The sequence below is a fragment of the Pristiophorus japonicus genome, chromosome 2 (assembly GCF_044704955.1).
Source record: "Pristiophorus japonicus isolate sPriJap1 chromosome 2, sPriJap1.hap1, whole genome shotgun sequence".
Lineage (NCBI taxonomy): Eukaryota > Metazoa > Chordata > Chondrichthyes > Pristiophoridae > Pristiophorus > Pristiophorus japonicus.
In genome coordinates, this window is record NC_091978.1 from 168,605,981 (window position 1) to 168,625,288 (window position 19,308).

Here is a 19,308-nt window from a genome sequence, read left to right on the forward strand (position 1 = left end):
GCTGTAGGTGAATGTGCAACTTCAGTCACCAGCTTATGTCATTAAAGTGCTTCCTGCACTGAATCCAGAAGTGTGGCATTCTGCTCTTGTTGCTGACTTACTCGCCACCTCCAGACCAGCCTTTTTTGCTGGGAAAGAATATCTCTCTCCGGCTCCTCACTGTCCCCAGCAGTACATTAAGGGAGGCGTCATTGAAGCGGGACAAAATCTTTGACCATCCTGAATCTAGTCTTGCAATTCGTCTTCGCTTGCTTCGAACTCCAACTCCTCTAAATTGGCCCTTTAAATACTGGTTGCGATCGCATCTTGTGGGTCGTCATCATGCCCGCTGCTGTGCAATTGACGCCACACCCAGAAGTAAAATGATAATGAGGTGGCTGCGTTACAATATCACTGACAGATGCACTGAACCTACTTCCAGGTTACCCACGCGATATCAGAGCCCCTACATTCGCCCCCCGCCCCCACCCCAACTGTTACTACACACATTTGAGTTAATACTGGGGCCACAGATCATTATAAGCAAGTGAAAAGAACCATAAAATGGGAAAATAGGAATGTAAGTTTTTTATATACCGAACTATTGAGTACAAAAGCAAGGGTGGTGATGAATCTATGCAAAGCATTGCTTGAGCCACGTTAGCGAACTGAATGCCCTTTGGGGTTCCCATTTTAGAAGGGATATTGGATCCACTGAAACAGTAACATTTAGATTCATCAGAACAAAACCAGGGATGAGAGAATATAGTTACAATGAGATAGTTGAAAATCCTCTCATCCCTGTATTCACTAGGGCAGAAAAGGTTACAAGGAGATTTCTAGGGTAGCACAGAAATGTCCCATGAAAATGGGCCAAAATCTTGTAAATCAGGGCTCTGCCATATTCCTGCTCACCCCCACCCCAACCCAAGCTCATTTTTGCTCACCCCCAAACCAGGAATTTTGATACCAAATCGTCCCATGTGTTGTCTTCACAGACCAAGATGAACAGTGCACACAGGATGAGCTTTACACACAGCAGCACCAACTATCACCACTCACACTTGAATCAGGCACCCAGCACAAATACAGACAATCCAGAAAAGTAATTAATCAAGTTGAGCAATGACACACTTCTGAGACAGTGTTGGCAATGATGGTGGACAGCAGCTGCAGAAGGGTCACCCAATTCTCGGTTTACTCTTCAGAGGTGTGTGCAAATGGTGCGCTTAATGGACCTGCTTTCCAATAGAGAATGTCAGAACACATTATTTGCGCTTTACAGTCATTTGCCTGTATACACACAGCAGGCCAGTATGGTTAAATAGGATTAACAGTTGTCTGCACTGCAATCTGCTTTAGCACATGTACAAGCCAACCTACAAACCTTAGATCAGATGACGGACAGCTCCAAAAAAGTTGAAACAATCGCAGAAAAGCGGTCAACTCAGAAAACAATATGCAGCTGAAAAGCAGCCCTTAATACAGTCTATGACCAAACCACTGCTTCAAAGGAACTGCAGAAGTTATATTTCTTTCAGTACATTGCATTTCAGGATCATATTAGTGTGATTAGAACGGCTGGTTGCAAATGAGCTGCACAGAAGAAAGTGGTATTGTTTCTTGTTAACGTCTATTTCCCAAGCATAATATCACCCATCTCCTCCCATGTCTAAGCTCATCCGCTGCTGAAGCCCTCATCTATGCCTTTGTTACGTCTATACTTGACTATTCCAACGCACTCCTGGCTGGCCTCCCACATTCTACCCTACTTAAATTTGAGGTCATTCAAAACTTGGCTGCTTGTGTCCTAACTCACACCAAGTCCCGTTCACCCATCACCCTGTGCTTGCTGACCTACATTGGCTCCCGGTTAAGCAGCACCTAGATTTCAAAATTCTCGTCCTCGTTTTCAAATCCCTCCATGGTCTCGCACCTCCCTATCTATGTAATCTCCTTCAGCCTCACAACCCCCCTGCCCCCCCCCCCCCCGAGAGATCTGCGCTCCTCAAATTCTGCCCTCTTGAGCATCCCTGATTATAATTGCTCAACCATTGGTGGCCGGGAACTCCCTCCATAAAGTTCTCTGTCTCCCAACCTCTCTTTCCTCCTTTAAGATGCTTCTTAAAACCTGTCTCTTTGACCAAGCTTTGGTCATCTGCCGTAATTTCTTCTTATGTGACTTGGTGTCAATTTTTTGTCTTATAACTCCGGTGAAGCGCCTTGGGACATTTTCCTATGTTAAAAGCACTATATAAATACAAGTTGTTGTTGTTGTACATATTGACATTGACCAAGTGACCAGATATGGTCACCTGGGTGTAATCTGTGACTCGTTGAACCTTGGGGATAATTAACTTGAGAATTATTGTCCTGTCTGTGATATTCTGGGGTGTTGTGCATTTGCCAGTATATGTGGCTGAACAAAACCCACCAGATATTATGAACCCTGCAAATCTTTCATTAACACTTAAATGTAATCACTCTTAAAGATCTACAATCTCCAACACAGAACTTTTTAGGAGAGCAGTCCCTAAGTTGATCATTGTTATATCTGTAGCATTTTGAATTGATACCTCCAGGACACGGGCAATGAAGCAGCCCATGTCCGCATGCAGCAAGACCTGGACGACATTCTGGGCTGATAAGTGGCAAGTTACATTCGTGCCATACAAGTGCCAGGAAATGACCATCTCCAACAAGTGAAAGTCTAACCACCTCCACTTGGTATTCAACGGCATTACCATCGTCAAATTCCCCACCATCAACAACCTGGAGGTCACCATTGATCAGAAACGTAATTGGACCAGCTACATAAATACTGTGGCAACAAGAGCGGGTCAGAGGCTGGGTATTCTGCGGCGATTGTCTCACCTCCTGACTCTCAAAAACCTTTCCACCATCTGCAAGGCACAAGTCAAGAGTGTGATGGAAGATTCTCTGTAATATAGAGCTCCACCCAGTGGACTACTGCGGTAATGCAACTACTGCTGTATATAATAAAAGGATCATGTGACAAGGTGCAGAGCCATGTTGTTGTCTGTGTGTTTGTGATGTTGTAAAAAATATCATCGGCAATCCCTCGGAATCGAGGAAGACTTGCTTCCACTCCTAACAGGAGTTCTTAGGTGGCGGTACAGTCCAATTCGAGAACCACCGTCTGTCACAGGTGGGACAAATAGTCGTTGAGGGAAGGGGTGGGTGGGACGGGTTTGCCGCACCTCTTACCTCTTTCCGCTGCCTATGCTTGATTTCTGTATGCTCTCGGCGACGAGACTCGAAGAGCTCAGCGCGCTCCCGGATGCACTTCCTCCACTTAGGGCGGTCTTTCGCCAGGGACTCCCAGGTGCCAGTGGGGATGTTGCACTTTATCAGGGAGGCTTTGAGGGTGTCCTTGTAATGTTTCCACTGCCCACCTTTGGCTCGTTTGCCGTGAAGGAATTCCGAGTAGAGCGATTGCTTGGGGAGTCTCGTGTCTGGTATGCGAACAATGTGGCCTACCCAGCAGAGCTGATCGAGTGTGGTCAGTGCTCAAAGCTGTGGAAGTTGGCCTGGTTGAGAACTCTAACGTTGGTGCCTCTGTCCTCCCAGGGGATTTGTAGGATCTTGTATTTCTCCAGCGACTTGAGGTGTCTACTGTACATGGTCCATGTTTCTGAGCCATATAGGAGGGCTGGTATTACTACAGCCCTATAGACCATGAGCTTGGTGACAGTTTTGAGGGCCTGGTCTTCAAACACTCTTTTCCTCAGGCAGCCGAAGGCTGCACTGGCGCACTGGAGGCGGTGTTGGATCTCGTCGTCAATGCCTGCTTTTGTTGATAGGAGGCTCCCGAGATATGGGAAGTGGTCCACATTGTCCAGGGCCACACCGTGGATCTTGATGACTGGGGGGCAGTGCTGTGTGGCGAGGACAGGTTGGTAGAGGACCTTTATATTACTGATGTTTAGCGTAAGGCCCATGCTTTCGTCTGCCTCAGTAAATATGTCGGCTATGTCCTGGAGTTCAACCTCTGTGTGTGCACAGATGCAGGCGTCGTCCGCATACTGTAGCTCGATGACAGAGGTTGGGGTGGTCTTGGATCTGGCCTGGAGATGGTGCAGGTTGAACAGGTTCCCACTGGTTCTGTAATTTAGTTCCACTCCAGCGGGAGCTTGTCGACTGTGACTAAAAAACAACAAGGCTATGGGAGCGGATGGAATCCCTGCTAAGGCACTGAAGTATGGTGGAGAGGCACTGCTGGCGTGAATACATGACTTCATCTCTCTCATCTGGAGGGAGGAGAGCATGCCGGGAGATCTTAGAGATGCAGTGATCGTGACCATCTTTAAAAAAGGGGACAAATCCAACTGCGGCAACTACAGAGGAATCTCCCTGCTATCAGCCACTGGGAAAGTCGCCGCCAGAGGTCTCCTCAACCGTCTCCTCCCCGTGGCCGAGGAGCTCCTCCCGGAGTTGCAGTGTGGATCTCGTCACCTACGGGACACAACGGACATGATTTTTGCAGCGCAACAACTGCAGGAAAAATGCAGGGAACAACGCCCGCCCTTATACATGGCCTTTTTCGATCTTGCAAAGGCCTTAGACACTGTCAACCGCGAGGGTCAATGGAACGTCCTCCTCAATTTCGGATGCCCCCAAAAGTACATCACCATCCTCCGTCTGCTCCATGACGACATGCAGGCCGTGATCCTTACCAATGGATCCATCACAGACCCAATCCACATCCGGGGTCAAACAGGGCTGTGTCATCGCCCCAACCCTCTTCTCAATCTTCCTCGCTGCCATGCTCTAAAAAATATATCACATTGGCAAATGAGGATGGGATAATCGGGTTCCCTAGCTGAAATTTGTGTTGGTGGACGATTCCTGTCAAACAACTGAGAGACTTTGAGAGCTTCATTGTTTTTCAGCACAGCTAAAAATCCATGGTAAATTACAAGTGCACTTGGCTGAACTGAAGAGTCCAGATGGCTGCGCCTATGGGAATAATAGGCGGCATGGGTGAGTTCCACTGTGACCGATAGATTTTCAGAGCATTGGGGAGCTGCTAGAAATGTTTTTCACCACAAATAGTATCGTTGAAGTCCCCGATGATGAGAACCGTAACCAGGTGGTGTTAGTAAGAAAACAGGTTATTTTCTTGACTGCAGCAGGCCCCGAGGTTTATGAAACCCTGAAAAATATGTTTGTTCCTGTCAAGCCAAAGGACATTTATGGAGATTCTAACCAAGTTCGAACAGCACTACAGCCCTGAGCCCATGGAAATTGCTGAAAGTTAGCATTTTGGAATACGAAATCAATTAACTGATGAGATTATCAGTGAGTACATTGTAGCTTCAAAAAAGCTATCCATTCACTGTCATTTCGGAAACTTGTAGGACCGAGCATCGCGTGACCGCTTTGTTTGTGGGATGAAAAATTAAGCAATCAGAAGAAGGTTGTTGATAACCCGTAACTTGACTTTTGATTTAGTTTGTCAGATAGCTATATTGATGGATATGGCCAACCAATACTCCCGAGAATTTCGCGCCATTTCCAGTCGTCAGACAACGGAGGTGAATCGCCTGCAGCTTAAAACTAAAAGGCAGTTGGGCTATTTGTATCTGGGACAACACATTGCTCAAAGCTGTCCATATGTGAAGGCAGAGTGTTTATTCTGCAAGAAAACAGGGTATCCTGTGAAGGCGTGTCGACTGAAGAGTAAACCGATTTTCAATGCAATAAGTAGAAATCACCAGAGACAACATAGCATTGAAGAGCGGCAACAGGACAAGGTAATTCTGGAGATACAAGTCATCAGGAGCATGTGGGTACCGAACAACGATTCACGATGTTTTCATTCAAGTAGACGTTGCAGGAACCAGGATACCCATGGAAATCAACACTGATGCATCCGTTAGCGTAGTACCGAAATCGCAATATTTCGACAAGTTGAGTGATTTTCCACTGGAAAAGTCGAAGCTAGAGCTGCAAGGCTATTCAGGAGAGAAAATCCCTGTGATAGGACGTATCACCATACCGGTGAAATACAAGGATAAGTTTCAGAGCTTGCCATTCATAGTAGTGGCAGGAGACAAGCCTGCCTTAATAGGTAGAAATTGGTTGGGATCACTGAAACTGGATTGGAATGAGATTTTTTGTGTAGAAACAAAATTTGCATCAAAAGATAATGTCATCAAGCAGTATCCGATGGTGTTCTGCAGAACAGACAGTCCGATCCAAGGCTTCAAGGCGAATGTCAGAGTGCAGAAGGACGCTATATCAGTTTACTGCAAGCGATGTCCTGTATCATATGCACTCTATGGGTTACAACCTCCACTTTTGAGCTTATCGCCCAAAAATGGATGTTATTTCCGGCCTGGGCGTTAAAAATGGGTTTTCAAATTGCCGGTTTCTTGCCCACTTTCAAAACACCTAGTTTACATTTTTGAAAATGGGCGTTACCGCAAGTGATATCAAATTTTTCGAACCTTCTGCCGTAGAGTGTCACCATCCTTGGCAATGACATGGCAACGCTCAATTCCTGCGATTCAGGAGGTTAAGGGTCAACTTGACTTGCACAGAAAAGGAGACAGAGAGAGGGAGCTCAGAGGTACTGAAAGCGTGTGTGGGTGTGGTGTATGCTTGTCTGGCTGTTGTGGGAGGAACGACGGAAATTCACCAGCAGCAAAAACCCCACTAAGCACCAAGAACATAGTTGGCACCGAGTTTCTGTCCAACAAATAACATATAAAATGGAAGGGATGGAGGAGGCCCTGGAGCTGGTAGCCAGGATCACTGGTGGCAGAGGGCTCCCAGTGATCCCGGAGCGTGGCACTGCACCCCAAGGTGACGCACCCACATTGCCAACCACACGAGAGACAGCAGCAACACCTTGCTTATGGCTCAAAGCACGCTTCCACCTCGGGACCGTCCTCTACCGTACCGTCCAAGCAGTGCTTCGGCCGTCACCCCCCCCCCCCAATGAAGTATCACCAGAGGACCTCCTCGGCCAGGTGGCTTGGAGTCAGGAGGGGAAGGAGAAGGGATAGAAGTGGGGAGGAGAAGCTGGGGGCCAGGAGGGGTGTGGCGGGAAGGGTTGGTTTGTACAGAAATACTGATGATTTCAGGCTAATCTTCGGTTTAAATGTTTTTTATTTAACAAAACCTGGTAGCACATTGGCTCAGATAGCTGCACCATTAGTCACTGGTGATTCCTTAACATCCAAGGGTATAATCACACTTAACTTCAATCAATGTAAACTTTAACGGTCACCAAGGTGATGCCCACCTTTGATGTATGACCTGCACACCCAGCAGTGTGTCAGCCTTGTAAATAACACCAAAGTTCTTTCAGGCAAAGCAATTATTGATAAGCTCCTGATGCAAGGCTCTTGCAGCTATCATGCCACCATGGGCCCCTTCATGTGGTCTACAGGGGGGCAGGGGTATGGCTTCAGCATCAGCCTGATTGTCTGGCCCAATATCAGTGTCCACTTCCTTGTCCTCCACTTCCTCTCTCTGGTCAGGTGGACTGTCAGACTCATCAAGCAATTCTTGTCCCCTCCTGATAGCCAAGTTGTGTAGCATGGAGCACACCACCATGAATTGAGCTACCTGCTCAGGGTGGTATTGGAGCTCATCTCCCGAGTGATCCAGGCATCTGAAGCGCTGCTTCAGCACTCCAATGGTTTTCACCACGTTATTGCGAGTTGCTCTGCGGCTCTCGTTGTATCACCTCTCAGCCTCAGTGTGGATGTCACGCAGGGGGGTCATCAGCCAGGTGGCGAGGCCATATCTTTTGTCACCAAGCTTCCAGCATTGATCTTGTGGTTCACTGTTAAACAAATCACATTCAGGGCTCTCACGCAGGATGTACACATCATGGACGCTGCCCGGAAATTGAGCATTCACTGCCAGTATAATTTGCTGGTGGTCGACAACCAGCTGGACATTCAGGGAGTGGAATCCCTTGTGGTTCCTGAAAACGTCAGCACCCTGAAAAGGTACCTACATCATGATGTGTGTACAGTCTATTGCTCCCTGCACCTTGGGGAAGTTTGCAATTCTGGAGAAACCTAGAGCCCTCTTACTCGGTGCTTCCCTGGTCATAGGGAAGCTGATCAAGTCCCTCCTGTGCACGTACAGGGCTTCAGTGACCTGTCAATGCAGCAATGTGTGGCATGCTGAGAAAGTCTGCAAATGTCGCCAGCTGTGGCCTGAAAAGAACCTGAGGCATAGAACGACAGTGCCGCGGTGACTTTGACCTTGACGGACAATGCACTTCTGATGGTGCTGGCAGGCTGCAGGTCTGTTCTTATCAGCTGGCATATCTCAGTGATAACCTCTTTGTGGAAGCGCAGTCTCCGAAGGCAGGTGGTGTCGGGCAAGTCGAGGTAAAAATGCTTCTTATATTTTCAGGGGGTGTAACGTCTGGTCCTCCTCATCTGTCTGTCACTTCATAATGCAGTGCAGCGTTTCTTCGCAATGTCGAGTCTGCAGCATGTATTTGGTCACCAAGAGAGGAGTAGCTCTCTGTTTTCCACTGATTGCACACAAAGAAGGAATGTCCCGACGAGCACACCTCTTCAATTCCAATTGGTCACAGTGTGGTCAAGATGCTTTTAGAGATGTTCACATCAACTCCAACGACCTGCAGAGTACATCCGAACTCCGCCGAGGTTGAAGAACAGCAGCCTTGTAAAGGATGCGACATGTGACCAACAATATGGCGTCCATAACGCTGTGATTTGTTCCGGGTTAGTTCCACTTTTTGTGAGCGGTTTTTTGGGCGAGCGATATTGTGGCCGAAATGTGTATGAGGTGGTGAAATTGATGATGGCCGCTAAAGCTCTTTACAACAAAAAACAGTCACCGGGCGTTAATATTGAATCTGGGCATTAATTCTGCGCGGAAAGTAACGCTGGGCGATATTATGGGCGTTGAATTCGCTCATCCTGCTGATTCCGCCCAAAAAAAGTGGGCGGGTGGTAATATTTTTTCTCGCCGTTAACCACATGGGGAAAGTAACGCTCGACGATAAGTTTCCGAAAAATGCCCGGCAGTTTTCATTTTGTGCCAAAATGGGCGAGAGATGGGCGTTATATGTCATTTCAGTGGTAAAATGGGCATTAACTGGGCGTTAAGCAGGCAAAAAAAGTGGAGGTTCTAGCCCAAGGAGAAAGTTGAGCAAGAACTCAAAATAACAGAAATGGAGGACATTATCTCTAACATTATATCAAAGTAATTGGGCTATATCCACTGTTGTTGTACCTAAGTCAGATGGTAAGGTAAGGTTGTGTGGTGATTATAAAGTAACCATAAACCAAGTTCTAGAGGGTAATCTGTCCAATACACTGCCACATGTAGAAGATTTGTTCACAATACTGACAGATGGTCAGATCTCCTCAAAGTTAGATCTTACAAATGCCTACTTACAACTTGAGCTAGATGAGGAGTCCAAGTCATGCTTGACTATAAAGACTCAACTAGGCCTATATCAATTTAATAGGCTACCATTCCACCCCCGCTATATTCCAAGGGGTGATGAACCAGATTTTGCAAGGCATTGAAGGGGTAGTATGTTATTTAGATGACATACTCATTTCAGCATCAAACAGGAAAATCCATAATAGCATTTGAATGAACTGCTCAAACGGCTAGAGAAGCACAGAGTATGAATGACTGCTCACAAGTGTAAGTTATTTCAAAACTCAGAGTATTTAGGGCAGAGTGGACAAAGATGGTTTACATCCAACTAAGGGAAAGCTGGAAGCAATCAGAAATGCACCCACTCCAAAGAATGTCACTGAACTTCGATAATCTTTGGGTCTTTTGAACTATTATGGGAAGTTCCTACCAAATTTAGCTTCAGTGTTCCATCCACTGAATGAGCTGTTGAAAAAACAGGCACAATGGAAGTGGTCAGAAGAATGCAATGCAACTTTCAAGCCAGTTGGTAGAGAGTACCATGTTAGTTCACTATAATGTATCGAAGGAGATCAAGCTACCATGTGACACCTTTCCTTATGGAGTTACAGAGTACATCATTAGTCAGTGTACAACATGTCAACCGGTAAGCAAGAAACCACCATTAATACCATTACAGCCATGGGAATGGCCTCCCAGTGTGTCGAAAGGTTATATGTAGATTTTGCGGAGCTAGAAGGACAACAATTATTCACTGTGATTGATAGCCAGTCGAGGTGGGTAGTGGGGTTTCTGATGCAAAAAATAAGTAAAACACTAGACAATTTACGAAGATTGTTTTCTTCATATGGCCTCCCAGAAGAAATTATAGCTGATAATGCGCCACAATTGTGTTCAGAAGAATTTGCACAGTTCATGAGCAGAAATAGTGTGAAACATACCAAAGTTTCACCATACCGTCCTACAAACAGAAACGGGAGAATTTGTAATGGGGAACAAGGAAATGGCAGAACAATTAAATAAATGCTTCGGTTCTGTTTTCACGGAAGAGGACACAAATAACGTCCCAGAAATGCTAGGGAACCAAGGGTCTAGTGAGCAAGAGGAATTAAAGGAAATGATTATGAAAAGGAAATGGATGAAATAAATATAGTGAGAGAGGAAGCATTAAGGGGTTTAACAGCTTTGAAAGTAGATAAGTCCCCAGGCCCGGATGAAATGCATCCCAGGCTGTTGAGTGAAGTAAAAGAGGGATTTGGAGAGGCCTTGACTATAATTTTCCAGCCCTCTTTGAATCTGGGCATTGTGCCAGAGGATTGGAGGACTGCAAATGTAGTACCCTTGTTTAAGAAGGGAGAAAGGGATAGGCTGAGTAATTATAGGCCTGTCAGCCTAACCTCAATGGTGGGAAAATTATTGGAAAAAATCCTGAAAGATAGGATAAATCTGCATTTGGAAAGGCAAGGATTAATTAGGGACAGTTAGCACGGATTTGTTAAGGGAAGATAGTGTTTGACTAACCTGATTGAATTTTTTGAGGAGGTAACCAAGAGGGGCAATGAGGGTAGTGCATACGATGTAGTGTATATGCATTTAGTAAAGCTTTTGATAAGGTCCCATATGGTAGACTGGTCATGAAGGTTAAAGCCCATGGGATCCAGAGTAAAGTGGCAAGTTGGATCCAAAATTGGCTTAGAGGTAGGAAGCAAACGGTAATGGTTGATGTATGTTTTTGTAACTGGAAGGATGTTTCCAGTGGGGTTACGCAGGGCTCAGTACTGGGTCCCTTGCTTTTTGTGGTATATATCAATGATTTAAATTTGAATATAGGGAGTATGATTAAGAAGTTTGCAGACAAAACTAAAATTAGCTGTGTGGTTGATAATGAAGAGGAAAGTCATGGGCTGGAGGATATCAATCTTCTTGTCAGATGGGTAGAGCAGTGGCAAATGGAATTTCATTCAGAGAAGTGTGAGGTAATGCACTTTGGGAGGGCTAATAAGGAAAGGATATACACATTAAAGGTGGGCCACTTATTAGCGTAGATGAACAAAGGGACCTTGGAGTGCTTGTCCACAGATCCTTGAAAGTAGCAGGCCAGGTGGATAAGGTGGTTAAGAAGGCATACGGAATGCTTGCCTTTATTGGCCAAGGCATAGAATATAAGAGCAGGGAGGTTATGCTTAAATTGTATAATACTTTGGTTAGGCCACAGCTAGAGCACTGCGTGCAGTTCTGGTCGCCGCATTATCGGAAGGATGTAATTGCACTAGAGATTTGCTAGGATGCTGCCTGGAATGGAGAATCTTAGTTATGAGGACAGATTGGATAAGCTGTGTTTGTTCTTATTGGAACAGAGGAGGTTGAGAGGAGACCTCATTGAGGTGTACAAAATATTGTAGGGCCTGGACATAGTGAATAGTAAGGGACTATATCCATTGGTGGAGGGGTCTATTACGAGGGGGCATAGTTTTAAGGTGGTTGGTGGAAGGTTTAGAGGGGATTTGAGGGGGAGGCTTCTTTACGCAGAGGGTTGTGGGGATCTGGAACTCACTGCCTGGAAGAGTGGTGGATGCAGAAACCCTCACCACTTTTAAGAGATGATTGGATGGGCACTTAAAGTGCCGCAACCTGCAGGATTACGGACCTAGAGCTGGTAATTGGGATTAGACTGGATAAACTCTTGTTGGCCAGCGCAGATAAAATGGTAAGTATTGCAGGGAATCAAATATGACCAGGGTGATCGCCTAGACTAGTTTCGATCGCCTGGATGGGTCAGAGAGAAACTTTCCCAGAATTTTTCTCCCTACATTGGCTGGGTTTTTATCTGGTTTTTGCCTCTCCCAGGAGATCACATGGCTCCGGTTGGGGTGGAGTGTAGAATGTTTCAGTATAAGGGGTGTCGCAGTTGGACTGGGTGCTGTTTGCCTTTCCGTCATTGTTCATAGGTTTATATGTAACCTTTAGGGCTGCTGACCAAGGGCCGTGCAGCTCTTTGTCGGCCGGCGTGGACACGATGAACCGAAATGGCCTTATTCTGCACTGTAAATTTCTATGTTTCTATTATTAGTAAGAAAGTAGCATTGGAGAAACAGATGGGACTGAAGGCAGATAAATCCCCAGGGCCTGATGATCTGCATCCTAGAGTACTAAAAGTGGTAGCCATGGAAATAGTAGATGCATTGGTTGTCATCTTCCAAAATTCTATAGATTATGGCACAGTTCCTGCAGATTGGAGGGTGGCAAATGTAACCCCGCTATTTAAAAAAGGTAGAGAGAAAACGGGGAACTACAGATCGGTTAGCCTGACATCAGTAGTAGGGAAAATGCTAGAGTCTATTATAAAGGATGTGATAACGGCACACTTAGATAATATCAATGGGATTAAACAAAGTCAACATGGATTTATGAAAGGAAAATCATGTTTGACAAACTACTGGAGTTTTGAGGATGCAATTGATAGAATAGATAAGGGAGAACCAGTGGATGTTGTGTGTTTGGATTTTCAGAAGGCCTTTGATAAAGTCCCACATAAGAGGCTAGTGTGCAAAATTAAAGCACGTAGGATTGGGGGTAATATATTGGCATGGATTGAAAATATGTTCACTGACAGGAAACAGAGAGTAGGAATAAATGGATCTTTTTCACGGTGGTGGGGTACCACAGGGATCAGTGCTTGGGCCCCAGCTGTATATAAATGATTTGGATGAGGGAACCAAATGTAATATTTTCAAGTTTGCTGATGACACAAAACTAGGTGGGATTGTGAGTTGTGAGGAGGATGCAAAGACGCTGCAAGGTAATTTAGATAGGTTGAGTGAGTAGGCAAACACATGGCAGATGCAGTATAAAGTGGATAAATGTGAAGTTATACACTTTGGTAGGAAAAACATAAGGACAAAGTATTATTAAATGGTGATGGCTTGGGAAGAGGGACCTGGATGTCCTTGTACACCAGTCAGTGAAAGCAAACATGCAGGTGCAGCAAGCAGTTAGGAAGGCAAATGGTATGTTAGCCCTCATTGCAAGAGGATTTGAGTACAGGAGCAAGGATGTCTTACTACAGTTATACAGGGCTTTGATGAGACCGCACCTGGAGTATTGTGTGCAGTTTTGTCTCCTTACCTAAGAAAGGATATATTTGCCACAGAGGGAGTGTAACAAAGGTTCACCAGACTTATTCCTGGGATGGCAGGACTGTTGTATGAGGAGAGATTGGGTCGACTCGGCCTATATTCATTAGAGTTTAGAAGAATGAGAGGGGATCTCATTGAAACGTATAAAATTCTGACTGGGTTGGATAGACTGAATGCGAGGAGGATGTTTCCCCTGGCTGGGAAGTCTAGAACAAGGGGTCACAGTCTCAAGATACGGGGTAGGAAATTTAGGACCAAGACGAGGAGAAATTTTTTCATTCAGAGGTTGGTGAACCTGTGGAATTCTCTACCACAGAAGGCTGTGGAGGCCAAGTCACTGAATATATTTAAGAGGGAGATAAATAGATTCCGAGACACAAAAGACATCAAGGGGTATGGGGGAAAAGCGGGAATATGGTATTGCGATAGAGGATCAGCCATGATCATATTGAATGGTGGTGCAGACTTGGAAGGCCGAATGGCCTACTACTGCTCCTATTTTCTATGTTTCTATGTTTCAAATGGTGCAGCAGAGCGCACAGTACAAATTGGAATACATGCCCTCATCAATCCAAAGAAACATCAGTTGTTGTTTGACCACAAACTAGCACATTTTCTAATTACTTATCATCATACTCCTCATACAACTACTGGTAGAACACCAGCAGAGTTGTTTCTCAAACAACAGTTATGAACCAGGTTTTCGTTGTTAAAGCCAAACCTGGCACAGTCAGTAGAAGAGAAACAATTAAGACAGAAAGATAATCATGATAAAGGTAGCGTAAGAGAGAGAAGTGTGAAATTAAATCAGAAGATCAAAGTGAAGAACCATCACTATACACGGTTAAAGTGATTAATAAGAAGAGTAGTGGTCCTCGCACATATTTGGTCAAGATGTTTGAAAAGGTCAGGTTTGTTCACATTGATCATATTTTACCAATGGATATGGAATGAGTTGAAAGTTGGAATGATTCAATTATTTCTGATGAGTCAGATTGTCTTGTTATAAGTAGAATGCCAATAGAAAATCCTACATCAGATGTACTAGAAACAAATCCAAGAAAAGAAAAAGGTAGAATTTAAGTCTGAGTTTGAGTTAGGCAGACAAACAGCCTGAAATTGTAGAGAATTCAAATGTAAATCAAGGGTTGCCCCTTGGAGAAAAACTCTTCTCAGGGTCAGCCTAGAATGAATATATGTTCGACACCAAGTTTGGAAGGTTCTGTTCGAGAGTGGAGGTATCCTCTTTGAAACAGAAAATCAGTGGTTAAGTTTGATTTGTAAATATGGCAAAATAAGTTCATATCTTTTGTTGTGTATAACCATGCAAGTCATGTATGATCTTTATTTTGTTATGATTACTTCTTCATTAAGGAGGGAGAAGTGTAGTATAGAGCTCCACCTAGCGGAGTACTGCTCCACCTTGTAAACTACTATGGTAATGCAACTACTGCAGTATATAATAAAAGGTTCATATGACAAGGTCACATGACAAGTTCCTGTTGAGTCATCTTGTGTGCAGTCTGCTTAGTGATGTTGTAAAGAATATATCACACTCTCCACTTACCTGAACGAGTGCAGCTCCAACAGCACTCAAGAATCTGAGCACCATTCAGGACAACTCGCTTAATTGGTATCCCATCTACCACTTTATATATTCACTCACTCCACCATTGGCGCAACGTGGCTGCAGTGTGTACCATCTACAAGATGCACTGCAGCAACTCACCACAGGTTCTTTGGCAGCACCTCCCAAACCCACGACCTCCACTACCTAGAAGTCAAATGGAAACACCATCACCCTCCAACTTACACAACATCCTAACTTGTTTCTTCATCGTTGCTGGGTCAAAATCCTGAAACTGCCTCCCTAACAGCACAGTGGGAGTACCTTCACCAAAAGGACTGCAGCGGATTAAAACAGTCGCTCACCACCACCTTCTCAAGGGCAATTAGGAATGGGCAATAAATGCTGGTCTTGCCAGCGATGCCCACATCCCAGAATTAATTTTAAAAATTAATTTACAGTCACCGTGAAAGGTGCTTGGATTGTGTAGTCATCAGCGAAGGAATGGCACTTGCCATTCGCTATACTGACGGCTATCCACAGAATTTTTGCAGGCTTTTGAGTGGCAACTTACTGTCATCAGGCATTTGATCCAGCATGGTACCCCTTACCATGGATCTGTGGCATTTATGAGCAGGACAGGTGTGGTTCTTCAACTAATTATATTGAAGAATGCTCACTGAGACACACAGGCTGGCATTTTGCCGGTGCTCAGAGGGCAGGTTCGGATGTGGGTCTGCTGTCAAAATCTAAAAGATTGTCAGCGGGTCGACAGCCCACTGTCAACTCATCTCCACATCAGCTTCCCAAGTGCTGGGTCTGTCTGCGCTTTACAGACCCGACACTAAGCAGTGGGTGAGCCAATTGACATCGTCAAGAGCTAGTTAAATGGTAATTAAACTGCATTTTACCATGTACTTAATATTTTTCCAACTTTTTGATGGGTTTCATGGTGTTCGGGGATCACGTCAGGTATGTAGGTCGGGTTTTCAATGACTCTCCATTCCTCTGGATAGGTGACAGCTGCAAAGTGGTATAAAAGCTACCATTTCACAGCTGTTCACTTTCTAATCTTCGAAGCTGAAGCCTTCAGAATTTTGATTGCACTTTTTAGTTTGAGGGAGGTTGGAAATGTTTGAGTAAATTCTCTATTTACTGTCACCTCCTTGGAGCAACCTCTCTCACCAGTGACAGATTGCTTCTGTCATCTCAGCTTCAGCTGCCATCTATTCCAGCAGCATCGGTACCTTTGAAAAATTCTCACCTTGGTCGTCAGAATACCACCACGATCAGCCCCAACACCAACATCACCAGGCACACCAGCAACACCTGATGCTGCACAGAACACAGGACATCAGCACATACGACATTGCTGCCAGCGAGACCAGGGATGGCCTCACCATTGCTACATTTACTTTATTTGATGCTGTGCACCCTGGCTGTCATTTGAAGTGCCAAGTTGGCACCACCCCACACCAGCACCATAAAGCAACTCTGCAATGCCTAAGCCATTCCTTTCATACTCATCACTATTACGGGGGTACCGTTATGTCTCAACATTCACTGTAACTCATTAAGTCATAAGAACATAAGAACATAAGAAATAGGAGCAGAAGTAGGCCATATGGCCCCTCGAGCCTGCTCCACCATTCAGAACGATCATGGTTGATCTGATCATGGACTCAGGTCCACTTCCCTGCCCGCTCTCCATAACCCCTTATTGCCTTATCGTTTAAGAAAATATCTATATATCTATTTCTGTCTTAGATTTATTCAATTCCAAAGGTACACACAAATCTGTCCAAGAAGGCAAAGTGTTGAAAATAAAGATTTCAATGTTTGACAAATCAAATAGCTAATCCAAGATAAATTACAAGCACACTTGTCTGAACTGCCATGCTTATGGGAATAATAGGGCATTTGGGAGAGTTTCAACGAGACCGTGAAAGTTTCGGAGTGTATGTGGAGTGGCTAGAAATGTTTTTCACCACAAATAATATCATCGAAGTCCCCAATGATGAAAACCATAACTGGGTGGTGTTGGAAAGACAACGGGTGATTTTCTTAACAGAAGCAGGCCCCGAGATGTATTAAAACCCTAAAAAATTTGCTTGTGCCTGTCAAGCCAAAGGACACATCTCTTAAGCAGATTAAAACAGCACTACAGTCCTGAGCCCCTGGAAATTGCTGAAAGTTATCGTTTCGGAATATGAGATCAGTTAACTGAAGAAAATATCAGTGAGTACATTGTAGCATTAAAAAAGCTATCTATTCACTGTCATTTTGGAAACTTTCAGGACCGAGCTTTGTGTGACTGCTTTGTTTGTGGGATGAAAAATGAAGCGATCAGAAGAAAGTTATTGACAACGCCTAACATGACGTTTGATTTCATGTGTCAGACAGCTATGTCAATGAACATGGCCGACCAATATTCCCGAGAATTTCATGCTATTTCCACTCGTCAGACAACCGAGGTGAATCGCCTGCAGGTTAAAAGTAAAAGGTAGTTTGGCCCCAAGGTCTCAGAAACTGGCAATGGTAACAGAGTATTGAAGTCATGCTATCGGTGCCTGGGACAACACATTGCTCAAAGTTGTCCATATGTGAAGGCAGAGTGTTTCATCTGCAGAAAAATTGGGCACCTTGTGAAGGCATGCCGACTGAAGGGTAAACCAGCTTTCAAAGCTATAAGTAGAAATCCCCAGAGACTACATAACATGGAAGAAAAACAACAGGACTAGGAGGTTTTAGAGCTACACATCATCAGGAGCACGAGGTTAACGAAGAGTGATTCGAAAAGTATCATAATCCACATAGATGCTGCAGGAACCAAGATACCCATGGAAATCGACATTGGTACATCCGTGAGTGTAGTATCAGAATCGCTATATCTCGACAAATTGCGTGATTTCCCATTGGAGAAATCCAAGATAGAGCTGCGAGGCTACTTGGGAGAGAACATTCTTGTGGTAGGTCGTATCACCGTACCAGTGAAATACAAGGATCAAATTCAGAGCTTGCCTCTATTAGTAGTGGCAGAAGACAAGCCTGCCTTACTGGGAAGAAATTGGTTGGGATCACTGAAGCTGGATTGGAGTGAGATTTTTCACGTTGAAACAAGATTTGCATCAAAGGATGATGTCATCAAGAATTATCCGAATTATGCGAAGACTCCTGAACTCTCAGAGTCTCACACTCCTGAACTCTCACACTCCCTGTCTGGCATAAAAATAAAACGGGGAAGGTGGCTCAACCGTGGCTTACAAGGGAAATTAGGGATAGTGTTAAATCCAAGGAAGAGGCATATAAATTGGTCAAAAAAAAGCAGCAAATCTGAGGACTGGGAGAAATTCAGAATTCAGCAGTGGAGGACAAAGGTTTTAATTAGGAGGGAAAATAGAATATATGAGTGTAAGCTTGTAGTGAACATAAAAACTGACTGCAAAGCTTCTACAGATACTTGAAGAGAAAAAGATTAGTGAAGACAAATGTAGGTCCCTTACAGTCAGAATCAGGTGAAGCCATGATGGGGAACAAAGAAGTAGCAGACCAATTGAATAAATACTTTGGTTCTGTCTTCGCTAAGGAAGACACAAATAATCTTCTGGAAATACTAGGGGAATGAGAGTCTAGCGAGAAGGAGGAACTAAAGGAAATCCTTATTAGTCAGCAAATTGTGTTAGGGAAATTGATGGAATTGAAGGCCGATAAATCCCCAGGGCCTGATAGTCTGCATCCCAGAGTACTTAAGGAAGTGGCCCTAGAAATAGTGGATGCATTGGTGGTCATTTTCCAACATTCTATAGACTCTGGATCAGTTTCTATGGACTGGAAGGTAGCTAATATAACATCACTTTTTAAAAAAGGAGAGAGAGAGAAAACAGGGAATTATAGACTGGTCAGCCTGACATCAATGGTGGGGAAAATGGTGGAATCAATTATTAAAGATGTAATATCATATCATCATCATAGGCAGTCCCTCGAACGAGGATGACTTGCTTCCACATGGGTTCACAGATGTTTCAATGAAGGACCCGATATTCCAGTCCTGAACTCTCAATTGAAGGGGTGGAAGATGCCTGTGCGTGGATTTTTTTAACGTGTGGTGACCGTTGCACATCAGCCACCACACAGGCTTGACAGAGCTAGGCCTTTATCCAGTGGCAAGGATTAACCAGGACAACTGGAGACCTGCTCTGCTGCACGAACTTAGTA